This window comes from Somniosus microcephalus, chromosome 8 (assembly GCF_052327205.1).
Source record: "Somniosus microcephalus isolate GS21.2 chromosome 8, FLI_Smic_1.0, whole genome shotgun sequence".
Lineage (NCBI taxonomy): Eukaryota > Metazoa > Chordata > Chondrichthyes > Squaliformes > Somniosidae > Somniosus > Somniosus microcephalus.
The window spans coordinates 69,269,900-69,295,493 of record NC_140994.1 but is presented as its reverse complement, the minus strand read 5'-3'; the positions used below and the strand labels follow the sequence as shown (position 1 = coordinate 69,295,493).

General features: G+C 48.0%; 3 pseudogenes; 2 read left to right on the top strand and 1 right to left on the bottom strand.

Annotated features, from left to right (window-relative positions):
- The window catches only part of LOC147113619 (antiviral innate immune response effector IFIT1 pseudogene), a 40,899-nt pseudogene extending 36,852 nt beyond the window's left edge, over positions 1–4,047 (top strand).
- LOC147113618 (interferon-induced protein with tetratricopeptide repeats 5 pseudogene) lies at positions 3,140–5,029 on the top strand (annotated as a pseudogene).
- A 10,980-nt stretch (positions 5,030–16,009) lies between these two features.
- Positions 16,010–18,879, bottom strand: LOC147113617 (interferon-induced protein with tetratricopeptide repeats 5 pseudogene; annotated as a pseudogene).
- Between the last annotated feature and the right edge of the window lie 6,715 nt (positions 18,880–25,594).

Genomic DNA, 25,594 nt, shown 5'->3' with positions numbered 1-25,594 from the left:
AATGACGAATGTAAACGAGCTTTCCAGAAGTGCAAAGAATTGATCACATCAAAAGAGGTGTGATGCATCGCCCTATGGTATTGGAGCGGTGCTGTCGCACAAATTCCCAGACGGGTTGGAGAGGCCAGTAGCCTTTGCGTCTCGGTCACTAACCTCAGCCGAGCACAACTGCACCCAGGTTGACAGGGAGGCCCTCAGCCTAGTATGGGGAGTAAAAAAATTCAACCACTATCTGCATGGGCAGAAGTTTACCTTGCTGACTGACCACCAACCACTTGTCTCCATCTTTAATCCAAAGAAGGGCGTTCCGGTGATGACTGCACAACGGCCACAAAGATGGTCCCTTTTTCTAGGGGCGCACCAATATGAAATCGAGTATAAGGGCACGAAACAGCATGGAAACCAGCAGTGGACCCTATCCAACTATTTTATTCGTCGATAATTGAACGCTTGCCAGTAACTAACGCGGATATAGAGAAGGAGACCCGAAATGATCCGACACTGTCTCGGGTATATGATTTGACGGTGAAGGGATGGCCAACACATGGCGACTCACTGTTGCCAGCATTCTCATCCAGAAGAGAACAGCTGTCAGTATGCCAGGGGACAGTGATGTGTGGATCCCGAGTGGTAATTCCACTCAAGTTAAGGGAGAGAGTGCTCAATGAGCTTCACGAAGGCCATCTGGGAGGGGTGAAAATGAAAAGCCTTGCTCGGGCTTATGTGTGGTGGCCGGGGATTGATCAACAAATCAAGGACCTAACAAAGAGCTGCTCAGGATGCCAGAAGGTCCAAAATGCCCCACCACATGCCCCCCTACACCCATGGGAGTGGCACTCCTCTCCATGGCAACGGGTGCATATTGATTTTGCTGGTCCATTCATGGACTCAATGTTCTTAATAGCAGTGGATGCGCACTCGAAATGGCCTGAGGTAATCAAAATGTCCTCCACCACTACGGAGAAAACGATTGCAGTCCTACGGACAATATTTGCCAGGAACGGCTTGCGAGAGCAGATTTGCTCTGATAACGGACCACAGTTTGTGTCCGAAGAGTTTCGGAAATTTATGAGAAGGATTGGGGTAAGGCATTACACATCCGCCCCGTATCATCCAGCCACAAATGGATTGGCTGAGAGGTTCGTACAAACCTTTAAAAAGGCAGTAAGGGCCATGTGCGATGATGACATTCCACTACAGCATAAGGTGGACAATTTCCTGTTAGCCTACAGAAATGCGACACATGCAGTTACCAACCAGACCCCGGCCATGATGTTCTTTAACCGAAGGTTGAGATCTCGTCTGGATTTGCTCAGACCAAATGTGCGAAGAAATGTTGAGGATAAGCAATTCCAGCACATCAATGAGAAGCCGACAAGGAGCTTCAATGTAGGACAACCTGTCTTGGCCCGCGACTACCGAACAGAGAAATGGCAACCCGGAACGATATGCACACGGCAGGGGCCACTAATGTACACAGTGGATGTCGGGGAGAACATTGTGAGACGCCATGTCGACCAGATCCTAGCGTCACAGGAACGAGTCAACCCCATGTCTCGCGTACCTGGGGATGAACCCGACATACCGGTAGCATCTATCCCAGAAACAGTAGCAGCGGAAACTGATGAACTAACCAATGACAGGGGGCCAGAATCGCCTCCGCACCAAGAACAAGACACCCAGGAAAGGCGCTATCCAGAAAGGATCAGGAAGCCACCCCAAAGACTGAATCTATAAATGGACAATTTCAGTTAAATGTGCATGTTAAAGTGTTAACTGTTATTTGAATGTTATGGTACTGTTAATCTAAAAGGGGAGGAATTGTAGCGTATGTACCTTTAAGAGAGAACTACTTTTACAGCTCCTGTATACTGTAGTACCGGCAGTGACCACGCCTGTATATAAGCTTTGAGCAGGCATCTGTACTGTTAGTTTTTAGACTACCCTCATCCAGTAAACACCTGTTGATTGTTGATCTGCAGTCTCCGTCTATTTATTGAAGAACACCATACCTTAAGATTCACGGATTCAACAAGGCTCTCCTTCTGCATGTTGGAGTGGGGAATCATCTGGCTCACAGCCAGCAGAATCCCTGTGGAGGACGAGGTTGGCGATCCTGTTTAGTAGATTGTTACTTGGACTGCCAATATGAGAGGGGGAGCATTTTAGAATTAGCACTGACCTTTTTAGTGAGGAGACTCCCATTTTCGAATGGAATACAAGAGTGAGAAGGAGGAGTAATGGGCGAACCAAGAGGCAGACTGTTCATATCATTGGGAGTGCGGGTGGTTGAGGTGTTGCTGTGCATTGGGTGAGAAGACTAAATGGCCAGGAGCTAGTGCATCAGCCAGCATGAAGGAGACGAGTGTAAGCTTAAATTTTGCAGTCATACTCTTTGCTTTTGCAATGGTTTTTGCAGAGGTCACCATTCGAGACTTGTCAGATACTGATGCAGTCCATGTCCATATGCAGCAAGACCTGGACAACATTCAGACTTGGGCTGACAAGTGGCAAGTAACATTCGCACCATACAAGTGCCAGGCAATGACCATCTCCAACAAGCGAGACTCTAACCATCTCCCCTTGACATTCAATGGCATTACCATCGCTGAATCCCCCACTATCAACATCCTGGGGGTTACCATTGATCAGAAACTGAACTGGACCAGCCATATAAATACTGTGGCTGCAAGAGCAGGCCAGAGGCTGGGAATTCTGCGGCGAGTGTCTCACCTCCTGACTCCCCAAAGCCTTTCCAACCTCTACAAGGCACAAGTCAGGAGTATGATGGAATACTCTCCACTTGCCTGGATGAGTGCAGCTCCAACAACACTCAAGAAGCTCGACACCATTCAGGATAAAGCAGCCCGCTTGATTGGCACTCCATCCACTACGTTCAACATTCACTCCCTCCAGCACCGGCGCACTGTGGCTGCAGTGTGTACCATCTACAAGATGCACTGCAGCAACTCGCCAAAGCTCCTTCAACAGCACCTTCCAAACCCGCGACCTCTACCACTTAGAAGGACAAGGGCAGCAGATTCATGGGAACATCACCACCTACAAGTTCCCCTCCAAGCCACACACCATCCTGACTTGGACCTGTATCGCCGTTCCTTCACTGTCGCTGGGCCAAAATCCTGGAACTCCCTTCCTAACAGCATTGTGGGTGTACCTACACCATATGGACTGCAGCGGTTCAAGAAGGTGGCTCACCACCATCTTCTCAAGGGCAATTAGGGATGGGCACTAAATGCAGGCCTAGCCAGCGACACCCACATCCCATCAATGAATTAAAAACAATAAAAAAATTAAAAAATTGTGTGACCAGAGTCTTCATGGCCATAGGGTCCAGGAGTCGGGAGAAAGCCTTAGTTAAAGAAACTGGATGGAGGGGAGGGCGTGACTCAGCTAGTCTCAAATGGATTTTGATGAATTTTGTTTTCTTGCGGCAATGTACAGAAGGATTTGTTGAAAGAGAAGCTCGATCAGCTTCAATGTCACTTCACGTGGGGCCCACAGAAAGAAAACATTGACTTGGACGATATGAAGCAAAGATTGCAAGATTCAATACAGACTGGTGTGAAATATCAGGCCATGCCACACAACCATCTCGCTTTTGTAAACTGTCTGCAAGGCAACTGTGAAGAGGCAATTCAAAACTTAAAGGAAGCTGAAAAGATTCTGAGGGAGAATCATGAACATGAATTTGAAAGAAGAAGCATCATCACCTATGGAAACTATGCCTGGGTATATTATCACATGGGACAACTGACAGAGGGCCAGTCCTACCTCGACAAGCTGGAGATGATCTGTAAACAATTTACTAATGGCTCTCGGTATACAGCACTGATACCTGAAGTATACGGAGAGAAGGGTTGGTCACTGTTGAGTTCTGCTGCTCAATACTATGAAGAGGCAACGGAATGTTTTAAAAAGGCTCTGGAGGAAGATCCTGATAACACTGAATGGAATGTCGGTTATGCGACTGTTCTGTTTCGTCTAAAAGGGTTTTCTGGTACCCCAGAGAGTGGTGAACCCAGTTAATCAATGAAGCAGTTGCGACGTGTGCTGGAGCTTGATCCAGATGACTCTGTAGCCATGGTGCTGTTGGCTCTAAAACTACAGGAGTTCAATCAAAAGGAGGAAGCTCTCAAATTAGTTGAACAAGCATTGCAGAATTCCCCTGATCTTCCATATGTAACTCGTTATGCAGCAAAATTTTTGAGAAGAGGAGATGTGGAAAAAGCTGTGGGGCTGTTGAAGAAAGCATTAGAAATTAGCCCAAACTCTACCTTCTTACACCACCAAATAGGTCTGTGTTACAGAAAAAAACTATTTCAACTGATCAAATATCCAGGCAGCAAAAACCCTTGCAATCCTGCTTTTCAACGGAAAGCTGAGTTGATCAAACTATGTAAGTATCATTTAGAAAAGGCATTTGAGCCCCGCCTAATAACTTTTATTAATGCAAATCTGGATTTTGCAGGAATCTGTTCATTAAATGGAGAATATTTCAAAGCAGAGGAGATCTGCAGCAATCTACTGAAATTAGAGGATATTCATCCTGATAATAAGCAGGCAATATGTTTACAGGCTGGTTTATTTGAACTGCGTAATAATAGATCTGAATCAAAGGCTATCACCCATTTTCTGGAAGGACTGAAATTTGAACGTGGCACGAGAGATTGGGAATTGTGTCGTGATAACTTGAGAAAGATTGCAACAAAACAATGTGACAGGAATCCCAGAGACAGCAAAGCCTTTGGTGTTCTTGGGTTACTGCACCAGCTGGACGGGGAGAAGTGTGAAGCTATTGAGTGCTTTGAAAAGGCCTTGGAGTTTGATTGTGGCAATGAAGAATATCTAAGTGCTCTTTGTGAATTACGCCTTTCTATCTAGGTCAACGCTGACTTTCCCAGCTGAAACTACACACAGCGGGGTCGAGTTTCTGCTTTGGGCACAAATTGTGCTTGAAATTGCACTGGACAGCTTACAGTTCAGGTTTCTGCTAAAATATGTTTGAATATTCACAAACATAATGGCCCAGAACTTGGTGTCGGGGGCTTGCTGCGCGTGCAAGCCCCCGATCTGCACTCACCCTGCGCGCTGACATCTGAAGCCCGGGCCTGCTTGCATTTCCTGTCACAGGCCCGATTCAGATGTCAGCGCGCAGTGCTTACCTGATCCAGCGGCACAGTTAGTGCGATGTGCCGGCTGGGATCAGGTGAGCACTGTACAACCAATCAGGGGAGGGGAAGGTTCAATCATGAGTTTGAGAGTAAGAACTGTCAAACTCATGAAAACTACGGGGGCCCAAAACACTATTTAAACTTTAAATAAAAATTTAAAAAACATCCCAATCATTAAATTAAGTATAAATAAGTTTTAAAAAATAATTTAAAGAATAATTTTTTTTTTTGAAAAAAATAATTTTTTAATAAAAAGGGTCTAAAACTAAACTTACCTTATTGTAGATTCTTTAAAATAATAAACCTGTGGGAAAATTTTTTCTAAATTACACTAAAACACCACTTACCTGTAAAAATAAATACTTACGTGTGCTTTTTACAAGCGTAAAGACCGGAGGCCTTTAGACATGCGCAAATCCCCCAAAACAGAGGAAATCCAAGACGCACGCGCTGCCCCCTACAGCGCACGCGCTAGCCTCTTCAACTCTTGGGTTAGAGGAGAGGAAATGCCGGTTTTCAGCGCATACGCTGTGCATGCTGAAAACCGGCATTTCCTCCGGCCAGACGCGTGAGTACCCCTTCCGTACTCACGCCTTTGGGGAGGAATTTCTGGCCTAATATCTTCCAAGAACCAGTGCAATCTGTCAGTGTAATAGAATGTAATCAGTTTTTTTTTGCATTAAAAAACATTCATTGATGTATTTAAGAGTGGTAACATGATGTTGTTTTATTAATACAGCTGAAAATGAATGTAACACAAAAAATAAGTATTTTTAATAAGTCTTTCAACTGTGATTAACCTGATTAAAAGTGTCTGAAAATGACTTTAAAAACTATACTGAACCATGTATTTGTTTCATTGTTGTACACCCATCAGATTTTTAGTAATTTAAGTATTTTTTAAGATGTAAAAGCTATTAAATCGTGCCCACTGGTGCCTGGGTACCTATGAAAGTGAGCTCAATTTGAAAACCCTCCTCGAACGTCCACAAACGGACTCGCTATCCTCGTTACTTCAATCTTGGGGAGTGGCCATCCTCGATGGGAATGTTTTTTAAATCGTTAAAGATCGTGGAAAGCTCGATTTACGCTTGACGTAACTTATGCTCGAGTTTCCGCGATCTTTTGCGTTGGTTCGGCCACTTTCACCCAGATTGCGCAATTTGCCCGCTATACGCGATGGCCGCTGTAACGCCGGAAGAAAGATTATTTTCTGCCCCTGTAACGAGCCACCCGCAGCTCCCTGATTTCCAGCCTCTTCAATGGAAGCGGTTCAATTCCAGCGGGTGACTCACGACTAAAGGATATAAAAATGGGTTAAAATGGTTAAAAATAATCAAGCTTTATAGTTGCAGATGCAGATTTTCCAATGAGAATGTAAATTTTCTGCAATATTCGAGACGGAGTATTAAAATAACCAATAAAAAGAAACTGTAGCTACGATTTTATTAGTGTCATTGATCTGTGCTAAGGCTGACAGTAAGTATCGCTCATAGTCCATACGTTGAGATGGTGAACTGTACCAGCTCTGTAAGGAACATTCAGACCAGCCTTTAACACAGGCAGTAAACCTAACAGCTGATGATTGTGGAGTGATACAATTCTGTTATTTTTCTGCCAATTTCTTTCTTCCATGGTGTCATGTGACCCATATCCTTAATGCTGCTCTAGTGATCTGATTGGTCTGTGGGAACGTGCAACCTGCGGGAGGGGACTGACTGGTTTCTTTTCTTTCAATAATGACAGCCACTCTGATTCCTTGTTTTATCCAGGCCGTGCTCCCGCCTTGACCTCACCAGTCTGGCGCCGGAAGTGTTCCCCTCGGGGGCTTCAGGCTGTCGGTCTCATGTTCTCTGCCCTGCTCACTGTGTGCAGATTATTTTGTATATTTTTAATTTTGGAATACAGCGGCACTGAGCGGGCTGCAAAGGATCAGGAACTCAGCTCTTTGGTCTTAGGGTGGGTGGTGGAGAGAATGTCTTGCAAGTGTCCACCCCCTTTATACTAATGGCCCTGACCCCGGGATTGGGGATGGTGTCAGTTCTAGTGCAGACTGGCTGTCAGGAAGGTCTGCCGCAGCCCAGTTCCAGTGGCTCAATAGCCTGACTAGAATTTCCAGTTCTAGGCATTAGAGACACTGAGATCAATTTACCATGGAGATACTATTGAAGCATGTCATATCAGTGGATTCCAGAGGAGGTGACTGAGGAATATGGTGAGAAGGAAGAGTTGAGATCAACCAAACAGGTTGGGTTTTGTTGGGTCTTTCTTTGATGGTCAACAGGTCTATGTTGGTAATAGGGCCCATGGAGATCTGTGACATCAAACACAGCTCAGGTTCTGGCACCACGTTATCGGCGTGCACCGTGACCGTTTAGTGCCCCGCTGCGACCCCTTACCACCCCATGGCAGAATTTCGGTGGTGCCCCGCGAGGCTGCTGCGGGCAGTGTCAGCGCTAGCCTTGTGGATCAGTAGCCGGGCTGAACTCTGCTCGCGGGGCACTAATTAAAGGGAGGTGTGGCCACAACCGACACCACCCCGACAGGAAGTGGAGCGCCCGAGATAGCGCTCCTCTTCCACACTGGTGTGGTAAGCTGAAGTACCACGCCGGGTGCTAAATCTCCGGCGATAATTCGGTTACCGCCCCCAAATGGGGCTGAACCGAAATTCGCCCCCAAAGTGTGCAGTTGTTCCTGATCCCATGGCCCTAATGGTATACGTCCAAAATTGTTTCAGGATGTTAACAATTACGTAAAAAGAAAGATTTGCATTGATAAAACGCGTTTCATGACTTCAGGACTCCCCAAAGCACTTTACAGCCAATTAGGTACTTTTGAAGTAAAATCACTGTTGTAATGTAGGAAACACGGCAGCCAATTTGCACAGAGCAAGCTCCCACCAACAGCAATGTGATAATGACCAGGTAATGGGCTAAACATTTGTTTGCCCCAAAAACGGGTGCGGGGATCACAATGCGGCATCAACCTGCGCCCATTCAAAGTAATGAAGGCAGCACGCAAACTTCGTGTTGCCTGCTAACTGGAATGATTGTGGTGTGCAGCTCAGCTCTGAATGTGCTGCTGTGTGGCTGTACGCTCAGCAGGGAATCCATATTTGTGCCAGGCTAGCACCAATTAAAGCTAGCCTGCACTTCTTAAAGCCAGTCTGCAAAGGGGAGGTGCTTCTGGCTGCAGGAGGTGATTTAACTGGTTGGGGAACAGAGTGTGAGCAGGAGGAAGTACAATGGCACAACAGGGGATAGAGCGTGACTCAAAATTCTCGGATATAGAACTGGAGGCCTTGGTGCAGGAGATGGACAGGAGGAGAGAGGTCCTGCTTCCACAGGGGGCCAGGGGCCTGTAAGAATTTGCAATAATTTATAGTTCTGAAGATCAATTTTTTTGATTAAAGAATCCCTGGGCGTTGTGCTTTTAAATTTCCAGGGATAAAAATGGCTGTCACCACATGGCTGAAGACAAAGGACAATGCTTTGTTTACAAAGCAATTGAATGCTATTAGCATTTGTTTGTATATCAAGTGGATACATCTAAACTGCAGAAGAGACTTTTGTATCTTGAATGGGATCCGTTTAAGAATTGAATGGTTTTAAATCACCCAGCACTGGACAATAGAGCAATTGTATTTCCCTTTTGTTTCAGCCCAGGGAGCTCCGGAAGGCACATTAACCCAGTCTAACCACTCTGAGTTAGCCAATCACAGCTTTCTCTTGTGTATTGGACCCTTTGGGCGGGGAATTTTGCACACAGCCCTTGCAGGGCAGAACAGCAGGGGGAGGGGGGGCTCACCAGATATATAAGATAGCTGCTGAAAAGCTATCTCTCTCTTTACTTCCTGGGACCATAGGTGAGCCTCTCTCTTGCTCTCTCTCTCTCTCTCACTCTTACTTCGCTGGACCACAGGTGAGCAGGGTGTTCTGACTCCTCAACAAGGCAACTTAGCAGGAGTTAAGGGGTGGTGATTTAAGGGTATTGCTAAGATTGTTTAAATAACTTTGTAGCCATTGTATCCCTCGTTTTCACCGTCTGCAACCCCCTGTTATATAGTTTTACTGTAATTACTGTGTTCGTGTGGTATAGTTTATTCTTTTGATTGTAGTTTATTTAGGTAATAAAACTTGATTTTTCTCTCATCCAAACCACTTGTTCCATTTTAATATCATTAATTATAAGTTCCTCCACTCAGAACTAAAGGAGGGGGAGCGATTTGGAACCGCTGTTTTAAAATTGGTTTTATTGGAATTGGTCTGGTGCAGGCAAAGGCTGCAAGACCAGGAAAATTACTTTAAACCAGTTTAAAGAACCCCCCAACCCTTACAGGCCCTCCAGGCAAACATGGAAAAGGAAGCTAGCCGTCGGGGTCAATGCCAGCAGTGTAGCCCCGAGGACCTGGATGCAATGCTGCAAGAAGTTAAATGACCTCACACGAGTAGTCAAGGTGAGTGAATTCATTTTCAAATGCCATATCCTTACAACTGAACCACTAGTCTCAGACACTGCTCAATTCACCACACCACCTTTACTCACCGAACAACAATCTCTATTAATCACGACTCATACCTAACATTCATGGCTTCACTCACCCTCACACACTTAGCACTGCTGCAAGCCTCACACACACATCTCACAGCTTGTACACACTGCCAGGTATTGAACCTGACAGGCACATCACCCAAACACATTGCACCACATTCAGTGACATACTTCCCTCTCTCTTACAGGACAAGGTGGCTGATAACTGCAGCCAGCCTGGGCTACCTGCAGGGAGACAGGCACGCCGGCAAACCTTACCCTAATGGAGGAGACAGTGCTGGAGATCATTGGAGTGCTTACCACTGAGCCCGTGGTGACAGGTGCGGCCGAAACACTGCAAGATGATGGTATCCTCATTCCTAATCCCCCTTCTCACATCCCACTTCCCCCTCATTCAACAATCTCTTCTGATTTACATGCACCTCTTGCTTTCCCCCCTCCCCTCACCACAACCCTCCCCTTGGGCCTTTCTCCTTTCAGAGAGCCAAGAACTCCAACCTGGCCAGGCAGTGGTGGAGGAGCAGGAACTGGAAGAGGAAGAAGGCAGTGATACTGAAGGCACAGCACCGTCACTCGATTTCACACTCACAGGCAGCAGCTCAGATACTGACACTGCATGAATTTAGAGGGTAGCATAGAGGCGGGATCTGCACATGGTGAGACACAGGCATGAGTGGACTACAGCCAGGGCAGGGGGAAAATGTAGCACAGGTAGCAACTCACCAGAGTGGGAGGTCGCACACGAGTTCTACGGCAGAGGACTCAGATGAGGACTTCAATGGGGCGACCTACAGAAGAATGCTGATGGGTATGCACAACAAAATGCTTGGTGCATTGTCAGGCCTGCCAGAAAGTCTGAGTGCAATATCAAAGAGCAGGGAGCAATCCAGCACTAACCTTGCAAAGGGCTTTATACAGAGCTTGGAGCCCATCGTTTCCAGCATTGAAATGGTGGGTAAATCGATTAACGCACTTGTGGACCCAATCATGATGCAGCATCTGCTGCCCGATGTCTCAGCTTCCATTGCAGCACAAGCAGGAGCCACCCAACGTCTGAGTGCTGCAGTGGAAGCTCTGACAGGTCATGCAAGCTCAGCTTGTTGCTACACAGGCACAGGCTGCTGCCTTCGTGGCTGCGGTTACCAGTGTCGAAAGGAGCTTGCAGGGTGTCACAGCATTCCAGCAATCTGTCCTCCAACAGATTACTAGGATTGCCGAGGCGCCGCCCCAGGGGAGTGGACGTGGCTTCTTGCAGCAAGAACCTGTTGTCCTCTCTCAGGTTGACAGCATTCGTCCTCTGTAAGGGATCATTTTAACGAGCTTGTGGTGTGCGAGATCGGTTTTTGATTTCACACTGCTCGTGAGTGGTTCCGAAGTGCTCCCCCCTCACCAGTTCTAGACACTGGGCTTATTGCCAGACCACCTTGATGTGTTGGCCCAACTTGTGACTCGGAAGACAAATGGATCAGGTGAGACAAGGGAAGTTTTAAATCAAAGGTATCTTTATTTTTAAGGAGAATAAAACAGAGAATGAAGAAACAATGCAGACAAAAATCATGAACACGCCTCTCAATGGGAACTCAAATTTAACACACAAGAGTTACCTTGACTATCATAATACATCAATTCTAGATCAGCGATATAATAAAACGGGGGTGGAGAAAGCGCACGGCACAATGAAGGATGAATAACACTCCCGAATTACAAAGCCCTTAATATTAAAAACCCTCCCGTCTCTAAAATATACCTCAACTAGATCAGCTAGGTGGAGTTGGGCCTCTATGCTCACCAGGGTTTTAAAAAAAACTGTCCTTGACCTTGGTGCTCCTGTATCGTCCGGGATCTCCAATCTTCCTTATGGGACCGGCTCCTGAACCTGCTCTCCTGCTCGCACTTGTAGGCCCTCCGTGCTCCTCGAACCATAATCAAACCTCTCCACTCGCTCTGCCTTTTTTCCTCGTGTCTGTGTGAAACTGTGTTTTTGTCTCTTTTCCCCCAACAGTTATAGTTTTCTTGCCCTTATCTTGGCGCCAAATCAGGGGTTTTCTTTTGTTAAAGTAATGGGCAGGCTGCTTTGACAAAAGCGGGTACTTTATTTTAATGTCTTGTAAATGAAACTAATGGGATCTGTCCTGTGTCCCTCTGAGTTTGGTACAGATAATAGGTTTTGTCTGTGCTCTGTGATTTCAGAGATGGGTTTGCGTTTTGCTAGCAATTAACACACCTTGAGGTGTAAATACTTTTGTTTTGACTTCGTTACTACTGTAACCATTTTACCATATCAATTGCAGTCAGTTCTGGAATCTTCTAATCGGTGGCGACTCAGGTTTCTGTAAGATACTGCAGTGGTATGTCCTTCTGAAATGAGTCATGTGATCTGCCAACTCCATCTTGTGTTCATAAAATGTGGCCATTTCAGGGGTTTTACAATGTAGACTGTATTTTCCTGGATTTTTGCGAATCCTACACCTCCCACCACTGCCACTCTGTCAGTGCCCTTGATTTTGCGTGTCAGCCAGACCAGGCTGCTGCTGCTCATGCCGAGGTGGTGCAGTCCGAAGCTGAGCCTTCTAGGCCCAGAGCTGCTCAAGGTCATGCTCCAATACCATCTGCAGTCTCCCCCACTGAAAGTCAGCAGCCTTCCACCAGCCATGCTGCAGCCACTGGTGTAGGACTGCATAGGAGCACTGGGGCAGGCAAAGGCAGATGGAAGACAGGCACTAAGGGACTGCACAAGGGTGAATAGTTTACTTTGGAATGCAATATTGGATGGTTTGTTTAAAAAATTTGGTTAGGGATGTTTGTTTTGTGCTGACTTTTATTGTAGCATTGTGGCCAAGAGGACACTGTAATGGTCAGTAACAGACGTAAGTAAGGTGTGGGATTGTTGCTGAATGGGTAACTTTGTTTGCATTCATTGGCACTGTAGCCGAATGAGTCAATCACGGACAGCCCGGCCAGAAAGGAGCTGTGTTGGTTGCCTTATCCCATACTCCTCCTCCTCCTCGTCATGCTCCTCTTCCTCTTCCTCATCCTCCTCCTCAGCTCTTTGCCATATACGTGGTGGTAAGGGCAGTGCCCTCAGGATCTCGAGGTTGTGGAGCATGCGGCAGAAACGATGAATTTGAGACGTTTTCTGGCGAGTTTTGCATTGCCTCTCCAGAGCTGTCCAGGCAGTGGAAGCGTTGTTTAAAGACGCCAATGGTCTGCTCTTTCAGATTGCATGTGGCAGCATGGCTTTCATTATATGTATGCTGCCCACGTGTGGTTGGGTTGTGCACCGGAGTCATGAGTCAGGCGGTAAGCAGATTGCCCTTGTTGCCCAGTAGCCACCCTCTGGTTTGTCGTGGTGGTTCAGCTGGACACTGAGGGAGTAGAATCCCTTCCAGCTGCGGTACATCTCAGAGTTGACATGCAACACCCACAAAGTGACATGCGTACATCAATTGCACTCTGCACCATGGGGAAGTCAGCAATCCTGGTGAAGCCATGTGCTCACTCCGCCTGCTTCTCTCTGGCAAAAGAGAATGAAAGGTATTTAGCTCTCTTTGCATACAGAGCCTCAGTAATCTCTCTTATGCAACAGTGCATGGCGAATTGCGAGATGTTGGAAATATCGCCTGCTCCAGCCTGGAAGGAGCCCAATGCATAAAAGTTCATGGCTAAGCTCACGTTGACAGCAATGCTGTCCTCACATTGTTAAGTTTCCACATGCACACATCGGCCGCATTTCGCGTATGTGCTCGAGTTTGCGCATGCGCAGTTGAACATCCATGCGTTAACGTCATCAGGCGTGCGTCCTCCTTTGATAGGCTCCACCAGGCTGTGTTCACACATGCACAAATCGAATTTCTCGAGCATGCACACTTCCAATCTTACGTGGTGACGTCATCAGGTATGTGCAATGATGTCATCAGGCATGCACATATGTACCTTTATTCAGCACGATCTTTAAACCCTTCATGTTGGAGACTCCATCAAGAAAGTCCAGACAAGAGAAAACATCTTTAAACTGGGAATTGCTTTAAATGTGAGTACTTGAGCTTTGTGCACCATTTATTGTACTTATTTTCAGAATTCTTAATATTTTTTGTGAGCGATTCCTCCTGGGGATTGGGAGCAGTTTAGAGTTCAGCAAAAAAGAACCAAAAGATTGATTAAGAGGGGAAAAATAGAGTATGAGAGTAAACTTTCAAGGAACATAAAAGCAGACTGTAAAAGGTTCTACAAGTATATAAAAAGAAAAAGATTAGTGAAGACAAATGTAGGTCCCTTACAGTCACAAATGGGAGAATTTATAATGGGGAACAAGGAAATGGCGGAGCAATAAAACAAATACTTTGGTTCTGTCTTCACGGAAGAGGACACAAATAACTTCCCAGAAATGCTAGGCATCCAAGGGTCCAGTGAGGAGGAATTAAAGGAAATTAATATCAGTAAAAAAATAGTGCTGAAGAAATTAATGCGACTGAAAGCTGATAAATCCCCAGGGCCTGATAATCTGCATCCCAGAGTACTAAAAGAGGTAGCCATGGAAATAGTGGATGCATTGGTTGTCATCTTCCAAAATTCTATAGATTATGGAACAGTTCCTGTAGATTGGAGGGTGGCAAATGTAACCCCACTATTTAAAAAAGGAGAGAGAAAATGGGGAACTACAGACCGGTTAGCCTAGCATCAGTAACAGGGAAAAATGCTAGAGTCTATTATAAAGGATGTGATAACAGGACACTTAGGAAATATCAACGAGATTAGACAATGTCAACATGGATTCATGAAAGGGAAATCATGTTTGAGAAACCTACTGGAGTTTTTTGAGGATAGAATTGGTAAAATAGATAAGGGAGAACCAGTGGATGTGGTGTATTTGAATTTTCAGAAGGCCTTTGATAATGTCACACATAAGAGGTTAGTTTGCAAAATTAATGCACATGGGATTGGGGTTAATATACTGGCATGGATTGAAAATTGATTAACAGACAGGAAACAGAGTAGGAATAAATGGGTCTTTTTTGGGGTGGCAGGCAGTGAATAGTGGGGCACCGCAGGGATCAGTGCTTGGGCCCCAGCTATTCACAATATATATCAATGAGTTGGATGAGGGAACCAAATTGTAATATTTCCAAGTTTGCTGATGACACAAAACTAGGTGGAATTGTGAGTTGTGAGGTGGATGCAAAGAGGCCTCAAGGCAATTTAGACAAGTTGAGTGAGTGGGCAAATACATGGCAGATGCAGTATAACGTGGATAAATGTGAAGTTATCCACTTCAGTAGGAAAAACAGAAAGGCAGAGTATTATTTAAATAGTGATAGATTGGGAAATATTGATGTACAAAGGGACCTGGGTGTCCTTGTACACCAATCACTGAAAGCAAACATGCAGGTGCAGCAAGCAGTTAGGAAGACAAATGGTATGTTGGCCTTCATTGCAAGAGGATTTCAGTAAAGGAGCAAGGATGTCTTACTACAGTTATACAGGGCCTTGCTGAGACCACACCTGGAGTACTGTATGCAATTTTGGTCTCCTTACCTAAGAAAGGATATATTTGTCATAGAAGGAGTGCAGCGAAGCTTCACCAGGCTGATTCCTGGGATGGCAGGACTGTCATATGAGGAGTGATTGGGTCGACTAGGCCTGTATTCACTAGAGTTTAGAAAAATGAGAGGGTATCTCATTGAAACGTCTAAAATTCTGACAGGGCTAGACAGACTGGATGCAGGGAGGATGTTTCCCCTGGCTGGGGGGTCTAGAACGAGGGGGTCACAGTCTCAGGATACGGGGTAGGACATTTAGGACTGAGATGAGGAGAAATTTCTTCACTCAGAGGGTGATGAATCTGTGGAATTTCTCCCACAGAAGGCTGTGGAGGCCAAGTCACTGAATATATTTAAGAAGGAGATAGATACATTTCTAGACACAAAAGGCATCAAGGGGTATGGGGAGAGAGCGGGAATATGGTATTCAGATAGAGGATCAGACAGGATCATATTGAATGGCGAAGCAGGCTCAAAGGGCCGAATGGTCGACTCCTGCTCCTATTTTTCTATGTTTCTAGGTTAGCCTTTCTCTAATAGCATTACGTCTACAGTGAGCAGTGCAAGGGCCTTGATTCACTCCACAATCATCAGCTGTTAACTTTACTGCCAGTGTTAAAGGCTGATCTGAATGTTCCTTACAGAGCTTGTACAGTTCACCATCACGGCTTATGGACTATGAGCGACACTTTCTGTCAGCATTAGCACAGATCAACGATACTAATAAAATCATAGCTACAGTTTCTTTTTATTGGTTATTTTAACACTCAGCCTCTGATATTACAGCAAATTAACATTTCTCATTGGAAAATCTGTATCTGCAACGATAAAGCTTCATTATTTTTAACCATTTTAATCTATTTTTATATCCTTTAGCCGTAAGTCACCTGGTGGAATTGAACCGCTTCCATTGAAGCGGCTGGAAATCAGGGAGCTGCGGGCAGTTCGTTTCAGAGAGAGAGAGAAAATAATCTTTATTCAGGCATTATACTGGCCATCACGCATAGCGGGCAAATCGGTGGGGACTGTACTCACAAATATTTATGCGTTTACAAAGTAAAGGCTGCTTGGAATGAAAGTACTAACAGTCTATATTTAACAAGTTAAGTCAGATCCTGCCAAACTTTTCCATAGATCAGCGAGCATCAGTGCATCTTTCAAACACTGGGGTAGAGTTTTCGCTAATTTGCGTTAGTTTTATCCGTACAATCCGGGTGAAATTGGCCGAACCAGCGCAAAAGATCACGGAAACTCGGCCATGATTTACGTCAAGTGTAAATCGAGTTTTCTGTGATCTTTAACGCTGGTTTAAAAATCATTCCATCCAAAGTCGGCCCCGCCTCCAAAACTGGCCACGCCCCCAGATCGGAATCCCGAGGATGGCGAGTTTCCGCTGGTTGCTCCTGTTTGTGGCCGTTCGAGGAGGGTTTTCAAATTGAGCTCGTTTTCTTAGGCGCCCAGGCAGTAGTGGGCAAGATTTTAAAGTATTACATGTTAAATTTATTTAATTTATTTACAAACTGACAACAATGAAACTAATAAATGGTTCAGTATAGCTTTTTTAAGTCATTTTCAGTCATGTTACATCAGGTTTCTAACCGGTGAATTGCTGGACACTTCTATTAAAAATGCTTATTTTTTTGTGGTAAATCCACTTTCAGCTGTATTAATAAAACTGCACCAAGTTATCACTCTTAAATACAACAATGAATATTTTTAAATTGAAAGAAAAATAACTGATTAAATTTTATTACACTGATCGATTGGACTGGTTCATTGAAGATTTTTTGTTTGTGATTATGCAAATACATTCTAGCGGAAACTTCAACTGTAACCTATCTAGCGCAATTTCAAGCACAATTTGCGCCTAAGTTACCGATTACGCCCAAAGCAGAAACTCTACCCCGCTGTGTGTAGGTTCAGCTGGGAAAGTCAGCGTTGACCTAGATAGAAAGGCGCAATTCACAAAGAGCACATAGATATTCTTCATTGTCACGATCAAACTCCAAGGCCTTTTCAAAGCACTCAATAGCTTCGCACTTCTCCCCGTCCAGCTGGTGAAGTAACCCAAGAACACCAAAGGCCTTGCTGTCTCTGGGATTCCTGTCAATTTGTTTTGTTGCAATGTTTCTCAAGTTTTCGCGACACAATTCCCAACCTTTTGTGCCACGTTGGATTTTAAGTCCTTCCAGAAAATGGGTGATGGCCATTGATTCAGATCTTCTGTGACGCAGTTCAAATAGCCCAGCCTGTAAACATATTGCCTGCTTATTATCAGGACGATTATCCTCTAATTGCAGTAGATTACTGTAGATCTCCTCTGCTTTGAGATATTCTCCATTTAATGAACAGATTCCTGCAAAATCCAATTGTGCAAAAACAAATGATGGCTTCTGTTCAAATGCCTTTTCAAAATAGTACTTGCATAGTTTGATCAACTCCGCTTTCTGTTGAAAAGCAGGATTGCGAGGGTCTTTGCTGCCAGGATACTTAATCAGTTGAAATAGTTTGTTTCTGTAACACAGACCTATTTGGTGGTGTAAGAAGGTAGAGTTTGGGCAAATTTCTAATGCTTTCTTCAACAGCTCCACAGCTTTTTCCACATCTCCTTCTCTTCTCAAAAATTTTGCTGCATAACGAGTTACATATGGAAGATCAGGGGACTTGTTCAAGGCTTGTTCAACTAATTTGAGAGCTTCCTCCTTTTGCTTGAACTCTTGTAGTTTTAGAGCCAACAGCACCATGGCTACAGAGTCATCTGGATCAAGCTCCAGCACACGTCGCAACTGCTTCATTGATGGACTAGGTTCACTGCTCTCTGGGGTACAAGTATCTCCTTCCAGACGAAACAGAGCAATCGCATAACCAGCATTCCATTCAGTGTTATCAGGATCTTCCTCTAGAGCCTTCTCAAAACATTCCTTTGCCTCTTCATAATATTTCTTGGAAGATTTCAACAGTGACCAACCCTTCTCCCCGTATACTTCAGGTATCGGTGCTGTATACCAAGAGCCATTAGTAAATCGTTTACAGATCCTCTCCAGCTTGTCGAGGTAGGACTGGGCCTCTGTCACTTGTCCCATGTGATAATATACCCAGGCATAGTTTCCATAGGTGATGATGCTTCTTCTTTCAAATTCATGTTCATGATTCTCCCTCAGAATCTTTTCAGCTTCCTTTAAGTTTTGAATTGCCTCTTCACAGTTGCCTTGCAGACAGTTTACAAAAGCGAGATGGTTGTGTGGCATGGCCTGATATTTCACACCAGCCTGTATTAAATCTTGTAATCTATACTTCATGTCGTCCAAGTCAATACTGTCCTTCTGTGGGGCCCACGTGAAGTGACATTGAAGCTGGCCAAGTTTTGCTTTCAAGCAATCGTTCAGTGTGTTGCTGTAAGAGAACAAATTCATCAAAGCCCACCTTATGTGTATCTAACTTACATTTTTAGCTCATATATAATCAATGTAGAAATGCTGGCAAAGTCATAATAGCAGAACAGGTGTGCAGGTCAGTGCAAGAGGGCACAGAACACCTCCATTGCAGCCGGACTGCCTGGCATCCCTCAGTTAGGGGGAAACCCATTGGAATCCCGTAATGGTCCTGGAGGCAACAAAAAATGAACATTTGGCGCAAGAGGGCCAGCAGAAATCCACGATCAACCCTTAATACAGGAAACTTTGGTTTATCCGGAGGTTGTATGTCCGGAAACCTCGATCTACCGGCAGAAATCAGGAGCCGTTTTGTTAGGTTTTTTTTCTTCTCGTGGCTTTGTTTTCAACAGTCGGGCTCTGGAAAGTCTCCCTGAAGCTGTTGCTAAGCTACAGAGATGCTTCCAAGGTACGGGCCAACTGTTTACAAGCTGTTGCTAAGCAACAGTGTTTGTTGTCAGATACGGAGATGAAAACCTCCGTATGCTTCAACATTAACTTTGTATGTCCGGCAGTTTTGATAGATCGGTAACAGCTCGATCCCGTCGGTGCCGGATATAACAAAGTTCCCTGTAGGAACATAGGTAGGAACATAGGAACATCTTCCGCGATTCAATTAGGTCATGGCTGATCTGTATCTCAACTCCATCCACCCACCTTCGTTCTATAACTCTTAATACCCTTGCCAAACAAAAATCTAACAATCTCAGTTTTGACATTTTTATTTGGCCTAGCCTCAGCATCTTATTGGGGGAGAGAGTTCCAGATTTCCACTATCCTTGTGTGAAGAAGTGCTTTCTGACATCACCCCTGAATGGCCTAGCTCTAATTTCAAGCTGATGCCCCCTTGTTCTGGACTCCCCCACCAGAGGAAATAGTTTATCTCTGTCTACCCTATCAAATCCTTTAATCATCTTAAACACCTCAATTAAACCCCTTAATCTTCTATATCCAGGGCAATACAAGGCTAGTGTATGTAACCTGCCCTCATAATATAACCCTTTTAGCCCAGGATTCATCATTCTAATGAATCAACGCTGCACCCGCTGCAAGACCAATATATCCTTATGAGGTGCGGTGCCCAGAACTGAACACACTTCTCCAGATGTGGTTTAACCAGAGCTTTATACAACTGTAATATAATGCCTACCCTTTGTATTCCAGCCCCATTGAGATCAAGGCAAACAATCCATTAGCCTCTTTCATTATTTACTGTACCTGTCCACTAGATTTAGTGATTTCTGTACATGGTCCCCTAAATCTCTTTGCTCCCCCACAGTTCCAAGCTTGTCACCATTGAGAAAATATTCTGATCTTTCTTAGCTCCAAAGCGGATGAGCTCACATTTCCTCACACTGAAGTCCATCTGCTGCAGTTTTTCCGACTCGCTTAAGCTGTCAATGTGCCTTTGGAACTGTCTAATCCTATCTGCCTTATTTACTGTGCCACCAAACTTAGGGTCATCAGCAAACTTGGATATACAACTCTCCATTCCTTCATCTAAGTCATTGATAAACACAGTGAAAAGCTGAGGCCCCAGGACAGATCTCTGAGGGCACCACTAATCACATCCTGACAATTCGAGTACAAACCCATTATCCCAACTGTCTGTCTCCCAGCTCCTAACCAATTCCTTACCCTTCAAAGCTCCAAGACCACAGGCTTTGCATAAAATTATTACCAGATCCTGGGATCCCACTTTCAGTGCTCCCATACCCTAGGACTCACCCCAGATCCCAAACCCTTCCCCCGAGTGCTCACAGACCCAGGGACAGATCCCAAACCCTTCCCCCGAGTGCTCACAGACCCAGGGACAGATCCCAAACCCTTCCCCTGAGTGCTCACAGACCCAGGGACAGATCCCAAACCCTTCCCCTGAGTGCACACAGACCCAGGGAGAGATCCCAAACCCTTCCCCTGAGTGCTCACAGACCCAGGGACAGATCCCAAACCCATCCCCCGAGTGCTCACAGACCCAGGGACAGATCCCAAACCCTTCCCCTGAGTGCTCACAGACCCAGGGACAGATCCCAAACCCTTCCCCCGAGTGCTCACAGACCCAGGGACAGATCCCAAACACTTCCCCCGAGTGCTCACAGACCCAGGGACAGATCCCAAACCCTTCCCCTGAGTGCTCACAGACCCAGGGACAGATCCCAAACCCTTCCCTCGAGTGCTCACAGACCCAGGGACAGATCCCAAACCCTTCCCCTGAGTGCTCACAGACCCATGGACAGATCCCAAACCCTTCCCCCGAGAGCTCACAGACCCAGGGACAGATCCCAAACCCTTCCCCCCGAGTGCTCACAGACCCAGGGACAGATCCCAAACCCTTCCCCCGAGTGCTCACAGACCCAGGGACAGATCCCAAACCCTTCACCTGAGTGCTCACAGACCCAGGGACAGATCCCAAACTCTTCCCCTGAGTGCTCACAGACCCAGGGACAGATCCCAAACCCATCCCCCGAGTGCTCACAGACCCAGGGACAGATCCCAAACCCTTCCCCTGAGTGCTCACAGACCCAGGGACAGATCCCAAACCCTTCCCCTGAGTGCTCACAGACCCAGGGGCAGATCCCAAACCCTTCCCCTGAGTGTTCACAGACCCAGGGACAGATCCCAAACCCTTCCCCCGAGTGCTCACAGACCCAGGGACAGATCCCAAACCCTTCCCCCGAGTGCACACAGACCCAGGGACAGATCCCAAACCCTTCCCCTGAGTGCTCACAGACCCAGGGACAGATCCCAAACCCTTCCCCTGAGTGCTCACAGACCCAGGGACAGATCCCAAACCCATTACCCGAGTGCTCACAGACCCAGGGACAGATCCCAAACCCTTCCCCCGAGTGCTCACAGACCCAGGGACAGATCCGAAACCCTTCCCCTGAGTGCTCACAGACCCAAGGACATGTCCCAAACCCTTCCCCTGAGTGCTCACAGACCCAGGGACAGATCCCAAACCCTTCCCCCCGAGTGCTCACAGACCCAGGGACAGATCCCAAACCTTCCCCTGAGTGCTCACAGACCCAGGGACAGATCCCAAACCCATCCCCCGAGTGCTCACAGACCCAGGGACAGATCCCAAACCCTTCCCCCAAGTGCTCACAGACCCAGGGACAGATCCCAAACCCTTCCCCCGAGTGCTCACAGACCCAGGGACAGATCCCAAACCTTTCCCCCGAGTGCTCACAGACCCAGGGACAGATCCCAAACCCTTCCCCCGAGTGCTCACAGACCCAGGGACAGATCCCAAACCCTTCCCCTGAGTGCTCACAGACACAGGGACAGATCCTAAACTCTTCCCCTGTGTGCTCACAGACCCAGGGACAGATCCCAAACCCTTCCCCTGAGTGCTCACAGACCCAGGGACAGATCCCAAGCCCTTCCCCCGAGTGCTCACAGACCCTGGGACAGATTCCAAACCCTTCCCCTGAGTGCTCACAGACCCAAGGACAGATCCCAAACCCTTCCCCTGAGTGCTCACAGTCCCAGGGACAGATCCCAAACCCTTCCCCCGAGTGCTCACAGACCCAGGGACAGATCCCAAACCCTTCCCCCGAGTGCTCACAGACCCAGGGACAGATCCCAAACCCTTCCCCAGAGTGCTCACAGACCCAAGGACAGATCCCAAACACTTCCCCTGAGTGCTCACAGACCCAGGGACAGATCCCAAACCCTTCCCCTGACTGCTCACAGACCCAGGGACAGATCCCAAACCCTTCCCCTGAGTGCTCACAGACCCAGGGACAGATCCCAAACCCTTGCCCCGAGTGCTCACAGACCCAGGGACAGATCCCAAACCCTTCCCCTGAGTGCTCACAGACCCAGGGACAAATCCCAAACCCTTCCCCCGAGTGCTCACAGACCCAGGGACAGATCCCAAACCCTTCCCCCGAGTGCTCACAGACCCAGGGACAGATCCCAAACCCTTCCCCCGAGTGCACACAGACCCAGGGACAGATCCCAAACCCTTCCCCTGAGTGCTCACAGACCCAGGGACAGATCCCAAACCCATTACCCGAGTGCTCACAGACCCAGGGACAGATCCCAAACCCTTCCCCCGAGTGCTCACAGACCCAGGAACAGATCCCAAACCCATTACCCGAGTGCTCACAGACCCAGGGACAGATCCCAAACCCTTCCCCTGAGTGCTCACAGACCCAAGGACAGGTCCCAAACCCTTCCCCTGAGTGCTCACAGACCCAGGGACAGATCCCAAACCCTTCCCCCCGAGTGCTCACAGACCCAGGGACAGATCCCAAACCCTTCCCCTGAGTGCTCACAGACCCAGGGACAGATCCCAAACCCATCCCCCGAGTGCTCACAGACCCAGGGACAGATCCCAAACCCTTCCCCCGAGTGCTCACAGACCCAGGGACAGATCCCAAACCCTTCCCCCGAGTGCTCACAGACCCAGGGACAGATCCCAAACCCTTCCCCCGAGTGCTCACAGACCCAGGGACAGATCCCAAACCCTTCCCCCGAGTGCTCACAGACCCAGGGACAGATCCCAAACCCTTCCCCTGAGTGCTCACAGACACAGGGACAGATCCTAAACCCTTCCCCTGAGTGCTCACAGACCCAGGGACAGATCCCAAACCCTTCCCCTGAGTGCTCACAGACCCAGGGGCAGATCCCAAACCCTTCCCCTGAGTGCTCACAGACCCAGGGACAGATCCCAAACCCTTCCCCCGAGTGCTCACAGACCCAGGGACAGATCCCAAACCCTTCCCCTGAGTGCTCACAGACCCAGGGACAGATTCCAAGCCCTTCCCCCGAGTGCTCACAGACCCAGGGACAGATCCCAAACCCTTCCCCTGAGTGCTCACAGACCCAAGGACAGATCCCAAACCCTTCCCCTGAGTGCTCACAGTCCCAGGGACAGATCCCAAACCCTTCCCCCGAGTGCTCACAGACCCAGGGACAGATCCCAAACCCTTCCCCCGAGTGCTCACAGACCCAGGGACAGATCCCAAACTCTTCCCCCGAGTGCTCACAGACCCAGGGACAGATCCCAAACCCTTCCCCTGAGTGCTCACAGACCCAGGGACAGATCCCAAACCCATTACCCGAGTGCTCACAGACCCAGGGACAGATCCCAAACCCTTCCCCCGAGTGCTCACAGACCCAGGGACAGATCCCAAACCCTTCCCCTGAGTGCTCACAGACCCAAGGACAGGTCCCAAACCCTTCCACTGAGTGCTCACAGACCCAGGGACAGATCCCAAACCCTTCCCCCCGAGTGCTCACAGACCCAGGGACAGATCCCAAACCCTTCCCCTGAGTGCTCACAGACCCAGGGACAGATCCCAAACCCATCCCCCGAGTGCTCAGAGACCCAGGGACAGACCCAAACCCTTCCCCTGAGTGCTCACAGACCCAGGGACAGATCCCAAACCCTTCCCCTGAGTGCTCACAGACCCAGGGACAGATCCCAAACCCTTCCCCCCGAGTGCTCAGACCCAGGGACAGATCCCAAACCCTTCCCCGAGTGCTCACAGACCCAGGGAAAGATCCCAAACCCTTCCCCTGAGTGCTCACAGACCCAGGGACAGATCCCAAACCCTTCCCCAGAGTGCTCACAGACCCAGGGACAGATCCCAAACCCTTCCCCTGCGTGCTCACAAACCCAGAGACAGATCCCAAACACTTCCCCTGAGTACTCACAGACCCAGGGACAGATCCCAAACCCTTCCCCTGAGTGCTCACAGACCCAGGGACAGATCCCAAACCCTTCCCCTGAGTGCTCACAGACCCAGGGACAGATCCCAAACCCTTCCCCCGAGTGCTCACAGACCCAGGGACAGATCCCAAACCCTTCCCCCCGAGTGCTCACAGACCCAGGGACAGATCCCAAACCCTTCCCCGAGTGCTCACAGACCCAGGGACAGATGCCAAACCCTTCCCCTGAGTGCTCACAGACCCAGGGACAGATCCCAAACCCTTCCCCCGAGTGCTCACAGACCCAGGGACAGATCCCAAACCCTTCCCCTGAGTGCTCACAGACCCAGGGACAGACCCTAAACCAATCCCCCGAGTGCTCACAGACCCAGGGACAGATCACAAACCCTTCCGCTGAGTGCTCACAGACCCAGGGACAGATCCCAAACCCTTCCCCTGAGTGCTCACAGACCCAGGGACAGATCCCAAACCCTTCCCCTGAGTGCTCACAGACCCAGGGACAGATCCCAAACCCTTCCCCCGAGTGCTCACAGACCCAGGGACAGATCCCAAACCCTTCCCCCGAGTGCTCACAGACCCAGGGACAGATCCCAAACCCTTCCCCCGAGTGCTCACAGACCCAGGGACAGATCCCAAACCCTTCCCCCGAGTGCTCACAGACCCAGGGACAGATCCCAAACCCTTCCCCTGAGTGCTCACAGACCCAGGGACAGATCCCAAACCCTTCCCCTGAGTGCTCACAGACCCAGGGACAGATCCCAAACCCATCCCCCGAGTGCTCACAGACCCAGGGACAGATCCCAAACCCTTCCCCCGAGTGCTCACAGACCCAGGGACAGATCCCAAACCCTTCCCCTGAGTGCTCACAGACCCAAGGACAGATCACAAACCCTTCCCCTGAGTGCTCACAGACCCAGGGACAGATCCCAAACCCTTCCCCTGAGTGCTCACAGACCCAGGGACAGATCCCAAACCCTTCCCCAGAGTGCTCACAGACCCAGGGACAGATCCCAAACCCTTCCCCCGAGTGCTCACAGACCCAGGGACAGATCCCAAACCCTTCCCCTGAGTGCACACAGACCCAGGGAGAGATCCCAAACCCTTCCCCTGAGTGCTCACAGACCCAGGGACAGATCCCAAACCCATCCCCCGAGTGCTCACAGACCCAGGGACAGATCCCAAACCCTTCCCCTGAGTGCTC